We start from the raw sequence: 22,169 nt of genomic DNA, 5'->3' as shown, positions 1-22,169 counted from the left end.
ATTATTCCTGTTAACAAAAAACAGGAAATCAAGAGGACAGACTCGAACCATTTGGAAATTTAGAAACAAACAGGAGTGTGTTTCAGGACAAACAGTAGGAAGGCGTAACTAAATGGAGCATGCTGACATTAGTAGATGTAGATTCCAAGGCCAGAAGGAACCACTGTGATCATCCAGTATACCACAGGGCATAAAATTTCCCCAAAATAATTCCTAGACCATATCTTTTAGGGAAAAAAAAATCCAGTATTGATTTAAAAATTGCCAATGCTGGAGAATCCACTATGACCCTTGGTAAATTGTTCCAGTGCTTAATTATCTCACTGTCAAAAATTCACACCTTATTTTCAGTTTGCAGTTGTATAGCTTCAATTTCTAGCCATTGGATTGTGTTATACCTTTCATAGATTTCATAGAATATTAGGGTTGGAAGGGACCTCAGGAGGTCATCTAGTCCAACCCCCTGCTCAAAACAGGACCAATCCCCAGACAGATTTTTACCCCAGTTCCCTAAATGGCCCCCTCAAGGATTGAACTCACAACCCTGGGTTTAGCAGGCCAATGCTCAAACCACTGAGATTGAAGAGCCCATCATCAAATATCTGTTGCTCATGGAAGTACTTACAGACTGTGATCAGGTCACCCATTAGCCTCCTCTTTCTTTAATTATTCTCAAGGATCTTCTCTCAACACTCCTCAATTTATCATCATCCTTCTTGAATTATGGGCACCAGAACTGGACACAATAGTCCAGCAGCGGTCACACCAATGCCAAACACAGAGGTAAAATAACCTGTCTACTCCTACTAGAGATTTCCCCTGTTTATGCATCCCAGAATCACATTAACTGTTTTGGACACAGTGTGAGCTCATATGCTGCTCCATCTTTATTAGAACGCCACCTCTGCCAGCGACCCCACCCACCCTTTTGCCACAATAATAGATATCTGATGTGGGGAATGGAAGTCAATGTGCATGTCTTGCTCCTCACTAACACAGCAGGCTTTTTGCAGATGTCGGGAGCGCTAGATCCTACCCTCCTCTTACCCCTTCTGAGTTGCAGTGTCGTCCCTGACAAGGTTTCCTCTCTCTCATAGTGGTAGCCGTTCAGCTGCCTGCCCCAGCTGCTACCAGGAGGGAGATCTGAGGCCTAGTCTACACTGGCAACGCTAATGCGCTTCTGTGGCAGCGCTTTCACGTGGCTTGTGTAGTAGTGGCGGAGCGCTACCGCTACTCCATGAGGGATGTAGCTACCAGCGCTGGGAGCATGGCTCCCAGTGCTGGTGCACTGTCTACACTGGTGCTTTACAGTGCTGAAACTTGCTGTGCTCGGGGGGGGGGGGGGAGATGTTTTTTCACATCCCTGAGCGAGAAAGTTGCAGTGCCGTAAAGTGCCAGTGTAGACAAGCCCTAAGATGTTATAGCAGGGATGGGGGTTGTTCATGGTTTCTGAACAGAGCCTTCTTCCCAAAATAAACAAAGAATGCCATATGGGGGCACTTACTGGCCATGACCTTCCTACATTCACTTGGCAGACACACTATGTTACTTGGCCTGTAGGGATTTTTATGAGGAAAATGTAACTGATATATATGTGTACTGTATATTTAGGGTGCTATAGATGTGATATTTTTAATTTATTTCAATTTCTTTTAAAGTTTAGTGACTATTTTTGGTCAAGACTCTGCAAAATTGTACTAGTTCATAATAAGTTAATACTTTATAGATAGTTAACATATATAGAGGGGGAGCTAGTTTTATAGCTCCCTGCTATGCACTGACTCCAGCCCAGGCGTAAATCAGAGCAGCCTAAAGATTACTCTAAATATGTCACTGTATATTTTCTCTAAATAATCCTATGCTAGTGAAAGAACAGTGGCAGAGCAGATCTCTGCCCTACCTCCAATACACGCCTCCTTTGTCTGACATGCCCTGTAGGGGCGTTGGGGCAGGGGACAGTTTGTACAGGAACTAGTCCACCAATTTTACACCATCTGCGAGTCCCTGATTTTATGCTAGCTGCCCCCACAATCAGGGGAGTTCTCAGCTGGCCAGTTATAGCAAGAACATGCCCCTCTTTTGTTGCTTGAGTGGTACCAAAAATCACAGTTGAGATTTTGCCGTGAAGTATCAGTCACTGCACTAGAAATACCTGAAATTGCTGCAGGAAATTAATTATGTATATCTGTTCTAGGCTCCTCCGGTACTGAAATAGTATAACAAGTTGATCCAGCAAGAGCTGCTAATGAGGGAGAATCAATGAAAAAGCCCATGTATGCGTTTTGTGTTCCAGTTTCCAAATGTCCCTGAGCTTCTGGCATATACAATTTATTGCCAAAACAATTGATATCTAGAAATGCTCCACTTAAAGTCATGGGACAAAAATATACTTCTGCATCAAGCCTGGAACAAGGATCAGAGGGAACAAAGGGTCAAATAGATACAAGAGGGCTTGCTTTTTTTTTTTTTTTTTTTTTTAAAGTCCACCAGTCAAGAAAATTGCTTTTATACCGGTTTCATTTCCAGCTGCCCTTTTTAATCTCTTGTCCACAGGATGACTAAAAATAGCAATGTCAATGTAATATTTATATTACTGTGAGAGCACACAAGCCCTGAGTTAGGCCTGATCTGCACACAATTTTTGTATCAGTGTAACTATTTCGGTTAGGGATGTGATTTTTTTTCTTTTAATGATATACTTACACTGGTACAGTGCTTAGTGTGAACAGTTGTATTGGTATAGCTGATTCCCATTCTCACATGACACTAAGTTTTAACAGTATAAGCACATTTTATACTGGTACAACTGCATTCACAAAAGATGGGTTGTACTGCTTTAACTATATTGGTGTATGTTTAAAGCAGTACAACCTTTGTGTGCAGACAAGGCCTTAATGATCAAACTCTCACCTCCTTCCTTGAGATATTGGCTTTACTGATAACAAACATAGCACTTCAGCCTAATCTTCCTTCCTTGAAGTTTCCATACAGGACCAACCTCCACCTAGCTCTATAGCAGAGGTCAGCAACATTTGGCACGCGGCTCGCCAAGGTAAGTACCCTAGCGGGCCGGGCCAGTTTATTTACCTGCTGACGCTGCAGGTGCGGCCGATCGCGACCCCCACTGGCCGCGGTTTGCCATCCCAGGCCAATGGGGGCGGCGGGAAGCCGCAGCCAGCACATCCCTCGCCCGCGCCGCTTCCTGACACCCCCATTGGCCCGGGACGGCAAACCGCGGCAACTGGGGGCTGCGATCGGCCGAACCTGCCACGTCAGCAGGTAAATAAATTGGCCCGGCCCGCTAGGGTGCTTACCCTGGTGAGCTGCATGCCAAACGTTGCCGACCCCTGCTCTATAGTTTTAGAGACCCAACGCCCAATAACGAATTTGCTTCAACTGTGGCTATTTCCTCACAGCGTACCTTAAAACGGTGCGACAGTGCCGCTGCAGCCACGCTGTTGTAAGTTGCGCTCTGTGGCTGCTCTTTATCGCTGGGAGAGAACTCTCCCGGCAACAAAATAAAACTACTGCCAATGAGGGGCGGTAGCTTTGTTCCTGGGAGCACGGCTCCCACAGACACCGGCACATTTCATCGTTAAAACTTTTGTCGTTCAAAGGGGTGTTTTTTCACACCGCTGAGCAACAAAAGTTTCAGCTATGAAAGTGCCAGTGTAGACATAGCTTTCCTCACCGTGTCACACTTCAGCAGCTTTGTGCAGGCGTCTAGCACTTGCTGAGAGAGTGGGTCAACACAAGAGCCCCCTTTTTGTTTATCCTGACCTCCGTAATTCTTAGCCATGTCAGAAAAAGATGGAATCTCAGGTTGATGTAGCAGTGTAGTGGCTCTTTATGAGATGAGGGGTGAAAACATGATCTACAGTAGAACATGATCTACAGTTTGACTGATGAGGCCTGGATGATTTACTGCTGAAACCTTGTGCAACTCTGACCATCAAAAAGAATCAGACATGTTCACTCTCTACCTGCCCAGTGAAATGTTACCCAAAATATTTTTCTGCATGGAGAAGTCCAAATGCAGTTTCAAAAATAATGTAATTGGAGGGGGATGGTAGTCAGCAGTTTCTCATTCTTTCATTCAAATAAAATGACACAGACTTACCCTGCAGCTTGAACAAGGGCAGTTGGTTAAAACGCACATGTTCTGAATAGTTTGACATGTTTGACAAATGGTGTAAATATTTTCTGGGGAAAAAAATTAGAGCAAAACGGAGAACAAAACATTTTTAGGGAGATTTTTATTTTTCAATTAAAGGAATGGAGTCAGAATGGAAACTGTCATTTTGAAATTTTTGTGTTTTCGTTCAGTTTTTAGCCCCCCTCCCACTTCCTTCCTCTTTTTTTCAATGGGGGGGGGAAACGGAGGGGGGAGCCAAAAAGTCAAAATCTGAAATTAAATTTTTTATTTGAATCAAAACAAAATGAAACATTTCCAAACTAAACCAAAATATTCTTTTCACTGAAAAATGTCAAAGGAATTTCTCTTGAACCATTTCCTTTCCTTTGGCATGCCATTTTTCATTGGAACTTTTTTTTTTTTACCAGCTCAAATATTTGAAATGTGTGTGAATCTCCTGCTTGAAGGGATCCAGCCACCTTTTTGGAGTAAAGTTTTTCAGCCCTGCCTCTCCTCTTCTCTTTTCCTTATCCCATCCTTGGCCTCACAGGGCTTACTGAACAAGAGGAATACAGTCAGAGGGATATAGACTCTGTTTCCCGCAGAGCCAGGGCACTGTGTATGCGGTGGTGTCTCCAGGAAAGAATCATCAAGATTTTTCCTTCCCTACAGAGTCCCCTCCTATTGTGGTTACCCAGGGAGGGTATGATCCGGGTCCAGGACAGGCAAAGCCTTCCTGGTGAGAAATGGGTTCAACAAACTGCAAAAATCCATCACAGAACTAGTCAGATCTCTGAGCTTTGGCTCCGTGTGTTCTTTTTTACTATTGTGTGAGCCATTCCATTTTGAATAGAATAACACATTGTGAAAACTGGAGAAGACTGCAAGGGTGAAGATGAGACTTACTGACTGTCTGAGTACCTATATAGCCCCTATCACTCTAGGATCTGACCCAGTGTCCATGACTGATGGTATTTGTTTTCTTTCCAGTGTCTATGCAGAGGAGGAACCATTAATAATCAGTGCATGTGTCATTTCAGAGAGAAGAAAATCTTTTTTTTTTTTTAACTCTAAATATTGAGCATTTGAAATTTTTAAGCTTTAAAGGTGGTAGTTTGACATTATGATGGGTTCCTGCCCTTGATTTGTAGCCATTTCAGGAGGCACGTTGTGGTTGTTTGAGTTGTTTTATTTTATGTTCTGTATCCAGCAGATCTAAATTATCATTACTATTGTAATTTGCCATGAAGGCAGAGAGGCCCCGATGTAAATAACAAATAGTCAGGGAAAGAAGTTGTGAATTAAGGACTGGCAATCCCAGTCTGATTTGTTTTGAGTTAGGTGGTTGTGGTACAGAAAAGATCAGACCATTCCCCAAAGTCTTGTCAGGTATATTTCATTTAACCACCAACTAAGGGCTTGCTCCTGCAAATACCACAGCATGTGAGTCAGTTGCTCAGGTAAGCAGTTCCACTGACATAGGTCTGCCAAAGTGAATAAAGTTACTCTCTTGCTGAAGAAGTGTTTGTGGATTCAGGCTTGAATGTAGTAGCTATATATTAAGAAATCTGTGAAGAGAGACATGAGCGCTCAGCATAAAGACTTCTTAAAATTATGCATTAAACTTTTTCTTTCTTTTTATATCCAGATTTCCATCTGGAGAAAAATGGCATAGGAACACTATTTGAAGCAATAAAAATTCTTCAGAGTATTCCCTTCCAAAAGCCTTTTAAAAGTCACTCTCATCATACAGAATGAGACACTTCTGGTGTCTAGACAAATGTTGTGAGGCCTCAATTGCTTTGTTTAGTCAAACACGTGCTACAACTACAAGAGTATATTAGATAAAACTTACATAGATTAAAATGTATTTTAAAATAATTGCCTTTGTTACCAATAACATCTTAGATTATTAAAATGAAATTAGATTTTTTAAAAAGCTTTAGTTCTTCCACACTGATGTTTTTGCTTTTCATTTAGACAATGAAAATGGATAGATTTGTTAGTGCATGAGAACCAGAGAGTGAAACTAAACAAATATTGCTTTGTTTGGATGGCAAACACTTCAGCAAATATTTAGTTCTAAACAGATTGTTCACATTAGGATTTTTTTTTTTTTTTTAAATCATGGAAGCATTTTGGTTGATCTCTCTACAAATTTTGTTTCGAAATGGACCTGACAGTATCCATTAAAAATATCTGATATTCTATTCCGTGTAAGCTTCCCTGCACTGGTCCCACTGCTGTACCTCATCCATTGGCTTGGAAGGATTAGATTTTTATCAGTAAATGGTGATTTCACCATACACTCATAAACCAATGAAAAAATATTTCCATCCATAATAATCGAAATGTACAGATAAGCAAAGTAAGAAAAATGTTGCTTGAGAATGTATTAGAGTTTGAGTTTAAGATATTTTGATGAGATGTTACAATTCGTGTTTTAAGATTCATAAAGCTTTAACTTTTTGAATCGCAATATTACTTTAATTATTGTTTGCCTCCCCACCCCCCGTAATTTCCTGCAACTGTAAAAATTTAAATCAATAAAAAAAGAAAAATGCTTAAAAATAAACACCTATTTGTCAAAATGTTAAAAAAGAATTGAAGTCTTCCAAGTCTAGTCATCCATGACCAGCAAGGCCTATCTGTAAGGGTGAGGGATGCTGTTTTGTTCCAGTCTTTGGCCAGGCTGACTGCCATTTGGTGGTAGTGATGGTTCCTGTAATGTGAATACATCCACTGGGATCCCGTGGGTGTTCTAATAAAGATATATTGTATTACCTATATTTTATTATCCACTGCTGTTACTCAGTATCTGAATGGCCATATTTTTATTTTGTACATAGATTTACTATGTGTGGACGTTTGGCATGGCCAGTTTTGGGGAAATCTTGATTTTTGTCATGGAATTATCTAAGCTTACACTTCGATGCAAAATCCAAGAGAGTAAACCAGGGATTGGCAACCTTTGGCCTGCGGTCAGTGGGGGCAGTGGGAAGCAGCACGGGCTGAGGGATGTGCTGGCCGCTGCTTCCCGCAGCTCCCATTGGCCTGGAGTGGCAAACCACGGCCAGTGGGAGCCGCGATCAGCCGAACTTGCGGACGTGGCAGGTAAACAAACCGTTCCGGCCCACCAGGGGGCTTACTCTGGTGGGCCACATGCCAAAGGTTGCCGATCCCTGCAGTAAACTGAAGGGGATGATTGTGGTTTTGCACTTTTTTTGAACATCTAAACAAATTTCAATTTACAGTCAGTTATCTAGGTTTTGCTATATGAGCCAAAAATATCACTGAAACCGTGTCCCCAGCAAAACAGATACAATCTAGCTGTAACGCTATTCAAACAGCCCTATTCTAGATTTCTTGCCTCCTTTTCGTATTTTGTTCTTTGTAAATGGATTATCAGTTATAACTTGCTGAGACATCCTTATATATCGCCATACACTTTATTTCTTACACATGTGGACACATTGTCTTACTAACAAAATATATTCATCACAAGATGCACTTGTTGGAAAGAGTATGTCTTTTTCTTTTCTGCTGATGGCTTTAGAAATGTTATAATATATTTGGAGTCTAAAAAAGATTTAAAGAGGTGAAGTGAGGGTTGGTCAGTGAGGATGGGTAAGGCATGCTCACTACATGTATAGTTATTGATGTGGAAACTATGCAGGTGTGGTGTCCATTTTTTAAATGATATCCAGTCCCTTTATTGCCCTCATCCAAATAAATTAAGTGAATTTAGTGCTGAGAGAGAGGATAACTTGGTACCTTTGGGAAAACTAATAGCTCAACTATAGCAAGGCAGTGGCAATGAAAGTTTCCTCACCTTGTCTCACAATTGTGTATTAACCCTGACTTGTGGGAATAGTTTACTGCAAATACCTTTAATCTTGTCCTTCTTGATACCACTGCCAACAAAATGTCAATTGTGAAACACCTGCCTATTCATTTTTGCTCCAAACACACTACATTTGGTTAATGTATAGGGCCTGATTTTTAAGTTTGTGAATAGACAAAATGCATGCCTAGCTTGCATGTCTGTTGGCTCGTGTGTACATGCAAACTAGGAATTTTAATGCAACCAGCTGGTGGTGCATGTGCTAATAAGCGTGCATTTGCAGTCAGGCAAAATATATTCCTAAAGTCTTCTTGAAAATCAGATTACCTCTGCATGAAAATTTCATATTTAGACACACAAAATCTACTTCTATTTTATAATGATACCGATGTAATCTGCAGTGTAGAAAGCTTTTCTCTCTCACTCCAGCCTAGATCACAAGTGCAAAAGTCAGTGGAATAATTTTGCCTTGACTGTCAAAGTAATCATTTTTGTAAAAGTGTTTACTCTGACCATACCTATGTATTGTTTTACTTCAGATGAGCATTCAAACTGTCCAAGATCTAGTTTGTTTTTGTATAAACACTTGCCCAGAAACTAATTTAAATTGTACCTAGAACTCGTCTGCAATTTCAGTTAATGTAATCGTTGACAAGGGAAAATATCAATGAAGGTACAAGGGCCAAATTGTAGCTCTGAGAGGATAATTATGCAAGGTGCAGGTATTGGAGAACCATCTTGAGTTCCTGAGTAATGGGTGGAAATATTATGACAACATAAGGCAAAATGCTACTTCAGTGTCTGGACTCTTCTGGAAGCTGGCACTTGCTGCGTCTGTATAAAAAGTGTAGTGCATGTACTATTCTCTCAATACTGCTTTAACATTGCTAGCTGAAGGGTAAGGCTAGAGCCATGCTCATATCTTGCCCAGACATGCTGCTTCCGTTTTATGCAGCACTGCTAACACGCTGGCTTTTCCCACCTCTGTCTCTAGCAGTGTATGCATCCGCATCATGATGCTTCATGCCTTACTAGTATTCCTCTCACTTGTGGAGGGAAAATCATAACAGAGCTCAACAGCAGATTTAAAGGATGTGTACACAATAGTTTGTGTAAAAAAAAAAAAAAAAAAAATCAGGATTTTTATTTTCTTAGTAGAAGTAGCTGTGTCATGTTTGGCTTTAATGCTTGCATGATTTAAATACGAGTCCCTTCACTAGCTCAGAAGAAAATGATGGCTCCATATATTGCTTAGAAGAAAAATATATTTCTGGATTGTGATATCAGGAATACAAAACAGACATAACATTTTGAGGGAATTAAGAGCTACGACATATTGAGGGAAATTTAGATTATGTTCGGTTTTAAACCATGGTCCAAAGTCTCCTGCTGATATAGTATGTTTTGTTAACTGGAATGTTTTGGCAATAGATGCATAATGTATTTAGAATTGCACTATCCTATGTTACATTTTTCAGTTCCATAGGAGCCATAAACAAAGCTGTTTTGCTTGACTATCAGTCATCTACTGTATCCATCATGATTATCCTTTGTACTCTGCAAGTTTACAGTCATTCACTGTGCAGTCTGACTTTTGGTGGGACCTATTATTTTAGTTTCAACAAGATGCTTAAAAAAGGAGATATCCAAACAGTCCATGGAAACCCAAATGGTTAGTTTAAAAATGTGATTCTTGAAACAAATTGTTCAGGAGAGTTAAACAGTGCCTTTGTTACAGACAGATAGTGGAGCAAGAAGCTATATCTGGAAACATTTCTGAGGTGAATATTTCCTGCTCTGACTACCCTGAACAAATATGTGGAAGAGGTGGCCTAAAGCTAGTTCAAGTTTCTATCATTTTGAAGGAATAAGCATAGGATCAGGTCTCAGAAAATCCTGATTTCTAATCTCACTCTCTCACTATGTGGCCTTGATCATGTCACGTTAATCCTAGCCTCAGTTTCTCCATCTGTAAAATGGGGATAGTAATACATCTCCAGCTACCTCATAGGAATGTTGTGTGAGTTATTTAATGATAATAAAACACTTTTGAATGTGAAAAATGCTGTGTAAATGCTCCAATTCCTTTAAACTCTGTTTCAATACAAGAAGTTGCAATGCGATCATTTAGTGATCCAGGTGCAGTGCCACATTCCTTCTGCTCTGAATGGTTTTGCTATTCTATGCAAGACGTCTCCCTCCCTCTATTCCTTAGTTAACAGGAGAAATACATTCTCTTCACATATAGCTCAGGAAGGAATTAAGTTAGTATATAGCTGTCTTATGGCCGTTTCTTGTTCTTCTCCCATCATCCCCTCCCAGCATCTCTATGAGAAAGTGAACTTTCAGGGAGTGCAGTAGATCCACTAAGAACCCAAGTTAAAAGGGGAAAGTGTGGAAAGGAAATGAGATGTGAAATTCTTTCAAAGCACTTCAGTGTAGACACTACCTATGCCAGTGGGAGGGGTTCTCCCGTCCGTGTAGGTAATCCACCTCCCTCAGTGGTGGTATCTAGGTCGATGGAAGAATTCTTCCATCAGTTTAGTGCTGTCTACTCTGTGGGTTATGTTGGCTGAACTACGCCACTTAGGGGAGTGGATTTTTCACATTCCTGAGCAACATAGCTGGGTCGACCTAACTTTTTAGCATAGACCTGGACTTACTCTTGGTATTGAATTAAGTCATTAGAAGATAGGCAGGAAGTGGTGTGTGTGGAGCAGTGGAGAATGAAAAAGAGCAGCATTGCCATTAGCTTGTCTGGTTGTTGAAAAACCACAGCATCTTATATACTTGTTGGTTTGTTTACAGCACATTTTTGACATAGCTGCTTCCTGTTTAAGTGTACAACAGGAAGAAACGTGGTTCCTAAATTAGTAGGTTAAGGTCACAAGGAAAGCAGCTGGTAATGGATGGCATAAAGCTTTCTAGACTTTATACAGTACAGGGTTTAAAGAGACAATCCCTTTCAACCTTACATTAGTGATCCTGATTAAAAAGAAGTTAAATCCTTATTTAGTACTTTCTAACATTGGGAACACATTATGTTCATTTTGTTCAATAACATTTTTTTCATTATCCTTTTATTGGACTAAGGGAGGACTCTGTCTTTTGTATGTGGTGTTTGGCAACTACCATTATATGGCCTGGATCCTGATTGGGGCCTCATGGGCACTACTGTAATATAAATATAATTATTTATAATGTCTAGAGGAGAATCCACAAGAGCATGAGTTAGGAGACCAGGCTTCTATTCCCAGCTTTGCCAATTAAGTGGTGTTTCATCTGACACAAATTATTTGAAAAAGTCCGATTTTAAAAAGAGGCCAGTGATTTTGGATGGCTTTTGTTTTTTTCCTCAATGCTATATGACTTGAACCTGATTTTTTTCAGAGGTGCGCAATACCTATAATTCTTGCTGAAGTCAATTTGAGATGTAGATACTGAGCACTTTTGAAAATTAGGCAAAGGTGTGTCATGTTTGTCACCCAAAATCAGTAGCCTTTTTTGAAATTTTTGGCCAGAGATGTTAATTTGGCTTTAGTTTCCCAACTGTAAAATGGGTGTTATTCTTACCTCTTTTGTAATATACTTTGGGGGGTCTAAGGATGCAAAATGCTGTATAAGTATTTATTAAATTGTTGGCACACCCTTTGTTGCAAATCTTTTTCTCCCTTGTTTAACTAACATATCACATACTGTAAACCAGAACAAAACTGCACCAGTAACTTGTTTTTCATGTTGTGGATTTTGTTTCCAATGTGTAAGGAATCAGATTGTCTTTAATACTTTTGGATGGTTGGAAATGTAATTCTGGGACTGCCCTGCATGAAGTGTTGCTGTGATGAGTGGTTACTGAAACTAGCAGGTGCCTAGTGCTTCCTCGTCTCTCTCACCGCCTCTCCCCCCACTTCCTCCATGAACTGTGAAGTTCATAGATCAAAGAAATGTTACATGCATTGGCTGCAGGCAAGTATAAATATATAAGCTGTGTTTAAAGGTCTGCTGAGAAATTTTAGGGTTTGTTTGTTTACATGGGAAAGATACCAATACAAGAGAGAGTGTGAATTTAAATTGCTATATTTATACCAGTATAACTCCCCACAGTCTTACTCCAGTATGAGTGCCTGTTAATGCTTTAGCTCACGGATCGGCAACCTTTGGCACGCGGCACGCCAGGGTAAGCACCCTGGCAGGCCGGGCCGGTTTGTTTACCTGCCTTGTCTGCAGGTTCGGCCGATCGCGGCTCCCACTGGCCGCGGTTTGCCGTCCCAGACCAATGGGGGCTGCTGGAAGCCGTGGCCAGCACATCTCTCAGCCCGCGCCACTTCCCACATTCCCCATTGGCTTGGGACGGCGAACCATGGCCAGTGGGAGCCGCGATCGGCCGAACCTGCGGACACGGCAGGTAAACAAACCAGCCTGGCCCGCCAGGGTGCTTACCCTGGCGTGCCGCGTGCCAAAGGTTGCCGATCCCTGCTTTAGCTTATGTCACTTTAGAAGAGGTTTAAACTAACCTGAAAAAAGCCACTCTTATTCCAGACTGTCAAGTGTCTTCACAACATCAGTAGCCAGGGTTGCCACTTTTGGCTGGACATATTACTGGAGACCCCAGGACAATCCTGGAGGGTTGGCAACCCTATCAGTATCCTACAAAATGTGTGATTATACTAAGTCGTCAGAAACTAGCGAAAAAAATAGAATCATAGCATTAAGATCCTGGGGGCTTATAGCACCAATTTCTGACATGTGCTGAGCAGCTGGTAATGCTGAGTTCAATGGTGGTTGCAAGCGCTCAGCACCACTTAGGAGTTGTCTATACAGCGGGGTAATGCACTCAACAGAGGTGTGATTTCTAAAGTACAGTCATGTGGTATGCATTAGTGAGTCCAGGTGGACCCTTCTGCTGAGCTTCAACATAGTGCTGTTTGAAACTGTACCAGGCTAAAGGAAAACTTTAGTGCCAACAAGCAGGGTCTGCACGGGTTAATTATTGTGCTACTACACATTAGTACGCTTTAGAGCTCACCCCCCCACATCATGCGTCACCCCACTGTGTGGGACACGACCGTAGTATTTTCAGGACTGGGCCTCAAATCCTTACTTGCAGGTTCAGGCCCTTGACTTTGAGGTAGCAGGAGGACACAGAATATTTGGGACATATTTTAATCACTTATACTCTCCATCTGTTACAGCTAAGATAAATTAGAGACGAAAGAGTCGATACAAGCTTGTGATACTGCCATATATATTTGAGACAAAAAGCTAAACATCATCTATTATGGATGCTGTTGAATCATTAAAGCCATCTTTTCTCATTTTTATCTTTCGGATGATTTTGGTCATCCTGATAGGTCTAAACTTCACTTTCTTCTCGAGTGGAATCATGGAGCTCAAGTGAAAAAGATATTCTGTAATTATACGTCACTGCCAGTATTTAACATATAGCTCACCACTAACTAACTGCACAAAGAAACAAGTGATCTGAAGGCACTATGTATATTGGTGATGCTGTACGTACACTGGGGGAGGGTTGCAGTTATATCAAGCATTAAATATATGTGTTAATTCCCGTCCTGTTCAGATATACGTCAATTTTAATGATTTATAATTTAATATTTAAATATAAAAGTGACTAACCATTAGTGGACTGTTTTTGTTATTGAAGATAGCTTAGCTGTTTTGGGTCTGGGGTTACCATTGAAAGAATTTGTAGATGTAATAGAAGTCCACCTTCAGCACGTATCTCTTAAAGTTGAAGCAGTTGTTTGTACATGTGAGCAAAGTGCAGTGTTACTAAAGGGAAGTTCATTGATGAAGTAGCAGAACATGAAAGATGCATGCTTACCCTACTGAATCAATTTTGTTAGGCTGAGGTTGAGAGTTTCAAAGCTAACTAGGGGATTTAGCCACATTTCGTAATTCCCATTACTTGCAATGGGAGTTGTATGGCTAAATCCTCTAGTTGGCTTTGAAAATCTCTTCTCGAAGTCACTTAGATTTTTGGCTGGCATTTTTTCCCATTGCTCAACATTCTGAATATCATAGTATTTTGTATTATATAGTATAGGATCAAAGGATCAACAAACCCACTCGCTTGGAGTGAGTCGGAATTTGGAGCGCAGTTAAAAATTCAACCTTGTGAGGAGAAGGACGCTTATGCTCAAGGATGAATTTCATCCCTGATGCATAAAGCAAAAATGGTGTGTGGAGTCTATTTAAAAAGAATATTTGTTTAAAAATAATTCTTTGTTCCAAATACAGCAGAAAAAAATTAATGGCTCCAACAACAAATTCTACATAGCAATAATAAAAGACCTGGTTGCATATGAAACATTATCTTATAGATTTATATTCTTGCTGCAATCCTGTCTTATGCTCCCTCAGCACACAAGTTATACCAGATTAGACTCAGGGAGCCAATTGCAGAGGTGATGTTGGAAGATCCTGTTAGTTTAAGGGAATCCTAAGAGATCCTAAACTGTTTTAATTTACACCAATTTAGACTCCTCCCTTAGATTCATCTCTGCCTTTGACCTACAGTCTAAAATACACAGGTCTTGAATTGCACCCTGAAGCTAATTGGAAGCTCATGCAGTGTGTGGAGCACATGTGTAATGTATTCCCTGAAGAAGTACTGATTACACAAGGCAAGAAGGCAGCTGCGTTCTGCATCAGCTGAAATTTGTGTGGTGGTTAGGTGAGGAAAGTGTGGATAGATGGCAATTAAGAGGAAGAAGCAAAAAAGTGGGGAATGAATTGACAGGCGTGGTGGAGGAGCAGCGAGGACAGAGGGGGTAATGTGTAAAATGCGAGCCATGGGAAATAGAGGTAGAAAAGCAGATTTGTGGGGGAGGCTGGTATATATTGTCACGGAAGTAGATTTGTAAGTGCTTAATCAGAAAAGCCTCTAATAACATTGGGTGTTGATACCAGAAAGCTGAGGTTGCTTATTCTATATTAGGGTTTATAAACATTTACATTTTAAACCTCCTCACCTACCTTTGAAAGACCCCCCCTTGAAAACCTAAGTTTTGGGCCCAGATATAAAGCAACAATGACCTCTTGTAAATTCGTCACACTCCTAAGGTATCTTTTTAAAATAGGCAATGTACCCTCTATATACAATGATCTAAGGCAGAGGTTCTCTCAACACATTTTTGGTGCTTTGTACATTCTTCTCTTTTTTGTTGTTTCTTTAGGGGGTTTTTTGATTGCTTTTTGTTTTTGTTTTTGAGACTTGCTGGCTAGTAAGTCTGCTGCTGTGAAAAGTGACATTTGTATGTTAATATCACTTTTCACAGCCTCCCAGCTAGGTATTGAATCTGCTGTGAAAAGTGATATTAACACACACACAGATATCACATTTCACGGCAGAGTTACTCAGCCCCGGCATGCCAGGGGGCAGATTAAGCCCTGGACAGGCAGGTGGGTAGGGAGGCAGCGGGGCCAGGGGCGATAGGGGGAATGGATGGGGGGCTGAGGGAGGCAGCAAGGGCCAAGGGCGACGGGGGGGGGGGGGGGGGGGGAGAGGGAGAGGGAAGCCTGGGGCCAGAGCCCATTGGCATACGGCCGGGGGATGGGGCTGGAGCCCACTGCTGTGCAGCTAGGGGACAGAGCCCAAAGTCCTGCCCCCAGGGGACGGGGCCCAGCGACGGACCCTGGGACCCAGAGATGGAGCCCAAAGCCCCACAGCTGAAGCCTGCCTCCCACCACTCCAGGGCTGAAGCCCAACCGCACCATCCTCAGGAAGGTGGGGAACTCACTGGCTGCCTGCTCCTCCAGTGTTTGTCTCTCCAGAGGGGAGCAGGGCCCAACCGCTGCTGGTAGCCCCAGGGGAGGGGCCCCTCTTTGCGCCCCCGCCCCCACAAACCAGGAGGCTGTAGCTACAAGAAAAGCCCCTGGTGGCCACATTTGAAAAACACTGATCTAAGGTAAGCTGCATGTAGTGGAGATTGCTCCCAAGCTATTTTTGTGTGCAACTTGAAGTAGAGGTGGGCAAAACTTTCATCATGAAGCTCTCATGGGATTTGAGTTTCATTATAAACTTCTCAGTTCTGGTTTGGTTTGTTGAAAGCCGAGCTCTGCTAATGTGAACTCCACTATTGCAAATCCCAGATGTTTAAAACTTGGATTGGTTTAAAAAATAGAATTAAAAAACCCCAAAAGCAATAAATCATGTTGCTTTTTTGACTGCCTTTTTGGTTCCCTCCTATACACAGACTTTTCAGGGGGAAAACACTAACATCTTTCTCTTCTCTCCCCCCCCCCCCCCCCCCCCCCCCCCCCCCCCCCCCCCCCCCCCCCCCCCGTAGGGTAGCAAAGCTCTATTATCCCCATTTTGCAGATAGGGAACTAAGCACGGAGACTAAGTGATTTGTCCAGGTTCAGAGAGGACGGGAATTGAACACTACTTAGACCATCGTTCTTCTCCTCAGTCCTGCTGTGTAAGCACACCCTGATTGTTTTAGGACCCGTGAGGTGACTACGTAATGCTTACATTGGGATAGGCAACCTATGGCACGCGTGCCAAAGGCGGCACTCGAGCTGATTTTCAGGGGCACTCACACTGCCCGGGTCGCTCTACATTCTAATTTAATTTTAAATGAAGCTTCTTAAACATTTTAAAGACCTTATTACTTTACATACAACAATAGTTTAAAGAAGAACAGGAGTACTTGTGGCACCTTAGAGACTAACAAATTTATTAGAGCATAAGCTTTTGTGGACTACAGCCCACTTCTTCGGATGCAGAAGTGGGCTGTAGTCCACAAAAGCTTATGCTCTAATAAATTTGTTAGTCTCTAAGGTGCCACAAGTACTCCTGTTCTTCTTTTTGCGGATACAGACTAACACGGCTGCTACTCTGAAACAATAGTTTAGTTATATATTATAGACTTATAGAAAGAGACCTTCTAAAAACATTAAAATGTATTGCTGGCACGCGAAACCTTAAATTAGAGTGAATAAATGAAGACTCGGCACAGCGCTTCTGAAAGGCTGCCAACCCCTGGCTTACATGATAACCAAACTCTTCCTGGACTCTGCCCAGCTTGGCTCCCATTTATGACCATTAGGTATTTGAGAAAGCATAGTGGGTATTAGCAGAGGGAGCAATGAGCATGCATGCTGCTTCAATGATGTCCTAGATGGAGGTAGCGGGTCTGCCGAATTGGTGAACACTGAGCTGAGTAGACTCTCAGTGGTTTGTATGACATAGAGATCCTGGAATGGCTGACATTATTGTGATGCAATGTAGCGTTAACAGGCCACTCTGCCTTGAATGGTCCCTTACAGCGTGTACTATACCAAGGATCGGCAACCTTTGGCATGCAGGCCTGGCGGGCCGGGCCGGTTTGTTTACCTGCCGCGTCCGCAGGTTCAGCCGATCGCAGCTCCTACTGGCTGCAGTTTGCCGCTCCAGGCCAATGGGGCTGCAGGAAGTGGCGCGGGCTGAGGGATGTGCTGCGTGCCAAAGGTTGCCGATCCCTGTACTATACTATGGATGACTAGACTTGGAAGAATTCAGTTCTTTTTTAACATTTTGACAAATAGGTATTTATTTTTAAGCATTTTTCTTTTTTTATTGATTTAAATTTTTCACAGTTGCAGGAAATTATGGAGGGTGGGGAGACAAACAATAATTTATACTAAACAATCTGTTCCGCCTTACATTTAGCTGTGATGCTTGGAGTATTTTTCCCAAGCCTGAAGAATAGCTCTGTGTGGCTCATAAGCTTGTACCTATCACCAACAGAAGTTGGTCCAATAAAAGTTATTACCTCATCCACCTTGTCTCTTGAATTTCTGTAATGGACTTACACGTCAGGGAGTTGATATGGGGGACCATTAGCTTTAAGATCCCTTCCTGCACTGTAAGACAGGCAGTACTGGAAGAAGAGTCCTCCCTCATTCTCTCTGGAGCACTTGTGGCCGGAGGGTGGAAATAATCTCTTTGTGCTCCTTTTCACCATATTATACCAGGGTCAGAATTTGACCAGTCCATGGACAGTTGTATATTTGTCATGTTTTACTCAATAGTCCTTTGTGCAATTAGAATTTGTATATAAAATACTGAAATCCTAATGGTAACAAAAATAATCTAATTTACTCTCCTCTTGTCTTTTGCTGATCACTGCTTATCCTAAAACTATTCTACAATTAATAATAATAAAAAAGAAATTTAAAATGTATCCTTTTGATGAAGTTACATTTTATGACTGCTAGTAAAGAATTTTTAGGAACAGTTGTTTTAGGAATGCTTAAATTGGGGCTTATATTGATGTGCATCTGCATTGCGATACATTCTTTTAATGACATGTTTACTTGCTATTTTTTCCATAGGACTCCCGCCTTATTCAGTACACAGATTGGTTGCATATGCAACCATGAATCTGGGACTTCCTAGCTTTCAAGTGCTTGATTTTTGTAACTTAAGTCACTTTTTTTTAATGATGGATGGATGGAGGGAGGGAAGGGTTGATGCTGCTGTGCCTTCTGTATATTTCTTCTGGAAAAGCCTGGATGGACAGTGTGAAAGAAAATAAGAATGGAGAGAATATAGTAAAAATTTTATTTAACCCCTTTACAATTTTTAGATGTATATTCAACTTGCCACTGAAAAGAATTTTCTTTAATTGCTTTTATTATGTAAATATAAGAAATTAATTAAATAATTAATCAGTTTCCTCCCTTTATTTCATATATCATTTTTTCTACCATATTAACGGGAGAAATTCAGACTTACACTAACTTTGTTCTTTTTTCCACGTGGCTATCAGTATTTGGTCCCCTGTGCTCTGAATATAGTTGAAAGTAACATGGTGGTTATTGCTTAGTGATAATAATTTCAAGTGTTATATCATACCATCATAATTGTCAATATTTTTTATTGGGCCCTACCTTAATTAAGTAAATAAAGGCACAAAACCTCTCACGATTTGTAAAAAGGTAATTGAATCTATAGAATTTCCGCTTCAGGCAATAACAATTTTAAGGTAAATTAAATCTGTGGCCAATAAAACCTTTATCATGCCACTTTCAATTAATACCCTTTTTAAAAAAAGGATAAAGGATGCCTGTGTCATCAAACTTGCCTTTCAGTAGCCTGCATTTACACTAGTTTTCACTCAAAAAAAAGCTTTGATGTTCTGTTGATTCTACAGACAGAATGATTTGCAGAACTGGTCAAAGTGAGAGCAGGCTCCCTCCACAGAAAAGTCCATTTAGCCTTTTTCTGGTGGAGTAAATTGATGGGAGAGAATCCTGTTATCAGTCCACATATCTAGCACTTTTAGTTGACGTTTTTGGGTCATGGAGCTTTAAGGTAAAGTCATGAACTCTTGAAGAGGACTTGTGTGAACTTGGCATTTCCTTTTTTTTTTTTTTTTGTCATTGACAGGTACCCAAGGATAGGAAACTGGCCTGAAGGGAAAATCTGGGGGAGACTGGGTATTTGGCTACATTTGCCCCTGAGTAAGTCAATGTTTAAATAATTACAATATTGTCAGCTTTTTTTAGCTTTTCTGTTCCTGAAAAATAAATATTAACTGTACTGGCTTTACTCCCTGGAAACTATGCAGATGACTCAAGGTTTCTTGGAATGAAACAGGGCAAGAATATTTGGGCTTGCTTCCTTAAGAGCTTGTATATTACCTTCAATACTTCATAAAAGGCCTTGTTTTTTGTTTCTACCCTCAAAGCCTGTATCAAGTTAAGTGAAGAAAAAGTTTATAACTAAAACGTCTTTTGTTTTTGTTGGCCTTTTATTTTTGCTGGTTTAGTTTTCTGAGAATAACTGTTGAGTGCAATGGAAATATCACTGACTTAAAGTGAAGCACACGCTTTGCTGGATTGGGGCCTGGTTGCATGGCATTTTGTAGGCTCAAGGACTTATAGAGGAAGGTTTGAGCACTGAAGCAGTCAAGCACCAGGGAGCAGAGATAGGTAGAAAATAGCCCATGAGAGAGGACTCGGGATTCACATCCTCACCCCTGAGCAACGACCTAACCTTGCATGTAGACAGCGCTATGTTAATGGGAGAGCTTCTCGTTTTGACATAGCTACCGCCTCTTGGGGCGGTGGATTAATTACACCAACAGAAGAAGCTCTCCCATCTGTGTAATAGTGTCTTCACTAAAGCGCTACAGCGATGCAGCTGCACCAGTGTATGTGAAGATAAGCCCTAAGTTGCAGTCCATTGTTGCTCTTTGCCATGTTAATTGAGGGAAAAGCTGCTGCAGAGTCAATTAAAAGAGTCATCATTAAGGAATGCAAGGATACTGCCTTCCATAACAGGCCCAAAGGTGCTGGCAGTCCTAGGAAGTGAGAATCCAAGAACCAAATTTATGTTTCCCCTATGGCAGCACAAAAAATTGCCACTAAAACCTGGGGCCAGCCCCAAGACTTTTCATTTTATTAGGGAAGGTGGTTCACAATAGATACTCCTTAAAATACAAACGGATCCCTTGTAAACTGGGGTATTTTGAATGAGCAGATAAGCAAACTGTAGCATTGACCACTTTTTTCCCCTTTCTTGCCCAGTATGTATTCTTAATATGGAGGCAAAGTTCATTGAGATTTCTGAAATGAATACTAAAATTGTAGCACTTCTCCATGCTGGGAATTTATTATTGCCATAAAAGTTATTTTTAGTTTGGGAAGGTTTGTCGTTGTTTATGTAAGGCAAAGATTCTTTATTTCTACCTATGTTACATTTTGAGAGAAACTGCCTCTTACAAAGTCCATTGCTTTTGGTTCGTGCCTGACCTAGACTGATATTAGTGTGTTTGATGCTAAAACATTGCCATGGCTTAATCATATTCTTGTTCTCAATGAATGAAAATAATAAGAAGTTGATAAAAGTATGATAGCTGTGTAGGCAAGTGTATTTTAGTTGCAGTGGTATTAACTGATTATTTCTTTATAGGGCAAGTATAATTTTTTTTGCCTTTTTAATCACTTGTGGTATAAAGAGAGAATTAAACATGACACCTCTTATAACAAATCACTAAGTTTCATAAGCTACAACACCATGTAAGATTTTAAACTCATTACACACCCACATGTACATAGCATAAGAATCTATTCTTATCTTCGTTGTGAAATACAGTAAGACCCCCCCACTTAGGGTCAGTTTTTGTTTTGTAACTCAAGGAAACTCACATGGTTTGTCACTTGCAGCTTTAAAACTGGCTGGTTGTTTTCATGTGCATTTGTTGTTCATGTTTAAAGGCTGGTTCCTGCAAATGTGTATGCCCAGGCACATCCCTGAACCAATGAATATCCAGGATCTACCCTAAAGACCCCAGTGTGCAGGTGTAAGGTTTTTTAAAGGCGAGAAATATGTTGTTAAATAATAGTTGCATATTTTAAAATCAAAATTAGTTTAACATTTCTGTATTCAATCTGATATAGATCATTCAGAGATGTTTTCTTGGTTCTTTTAACTTTTATACTAATACACATCAAAAGTTTTCATTTATAAACCCTATGTTATCTGTCCATCTCTTTGTACTTGGTCTGTTACTGTTGATAGTGACGACTGACAAGGTATTTCCTGGCCTTTTGTATCTTGGACTCTGTATAAATTCAGGCATTCATTTTAAGATTATTTTCTTCCTCTGCATTGTTGGTCATTTTTAAGGGCAACAACAAAGGTGGTCTCTCTGGAGTTATAGTTTAAAAGTTTCAATCGTGTACATGACAAAGGAGTTGTTGGAGCTTTTCTGTGCTTTTCAAAGAACATGTAGTAGTATTTGTGCTGCATTGGAACAGAGATAAGTAGGTGTTCTGATTCTTTTTACTGGAACAGTAGTCCAGGAAGGCTATATATGTCCTTGGTTTGTATGAAGAAGGCAAAAAGTCCACCACAGAATTAGAAGATGAAGGCACTCTAGTTAAGTTACATAGTTTATCTCCTTATTGGTACAGGATTCTTCCCTACAGTGATTTATCAAGTGCTTTATCCGGCCTACTCCTATATTTGCTACTCACTTGTGATCATTGTGAACCCATGCATTTCCTTTTTAAAATTGAAAGTGAGTGCACTGGGGCCAGATTTTCCCTTTTTAGCAAATAGATGAAGGGTGAATTTTTTTTGTACATATGCTGTACCCAGCTGCTCCTGGTGGGAACGTTGTTCTGAATGAAAGCTGTAGTGTTCTGAGCTCTTTTGAAAATCTGGCCCTTGGT

General features: G+C 40.9%; 1 protein-coding gene across 22 annotated transcripts in view; it reads left to right on the top strand.

Annotated features, from left to right (window-relative positions):
• TBL1X (transducin beta like 1 X-linked) overlaps positions 1–22,169 on the top strand; it is a 280,764-nt gene that overhangs the window by 56,766 nt on the left and 201,829 nt on the right. For 13 of the 22 annotated variants that reach the window (XR_010597654.1, XR_010597653.1, XM_065580710.1 and 10 more), the window contains one exon: positions 19,378–19,451. The exons of the other annotated variants lie outside the window; for them this stretch is intronic. The gene's annotated coding sequence lies outside the window, so the exon portion shown is untranslated. The remainder of the gene's footprint in view (positions 1–19,377; positions 19,452–22,169) is intronic. 22 annotated transcript variants of the gene reach the window in all.

Source organism: Chrysemys picta, chromosome 1, assembly GCF_011386835.1.
Source record: "Chrysemys picta bellii isolate R12L10 chromosome 1, ASM1138683v2, whole genome shotgun sequence".
NCBI lineage: Eukaryota > Metazoa > Chordata > Testudines > Emydidae > Chrysemys > Chrysemys picta.
Note: the sequence above shows the minus strand (reverse complement) of the source record. Positions and strands in the feature narration are given on the sequence as shown.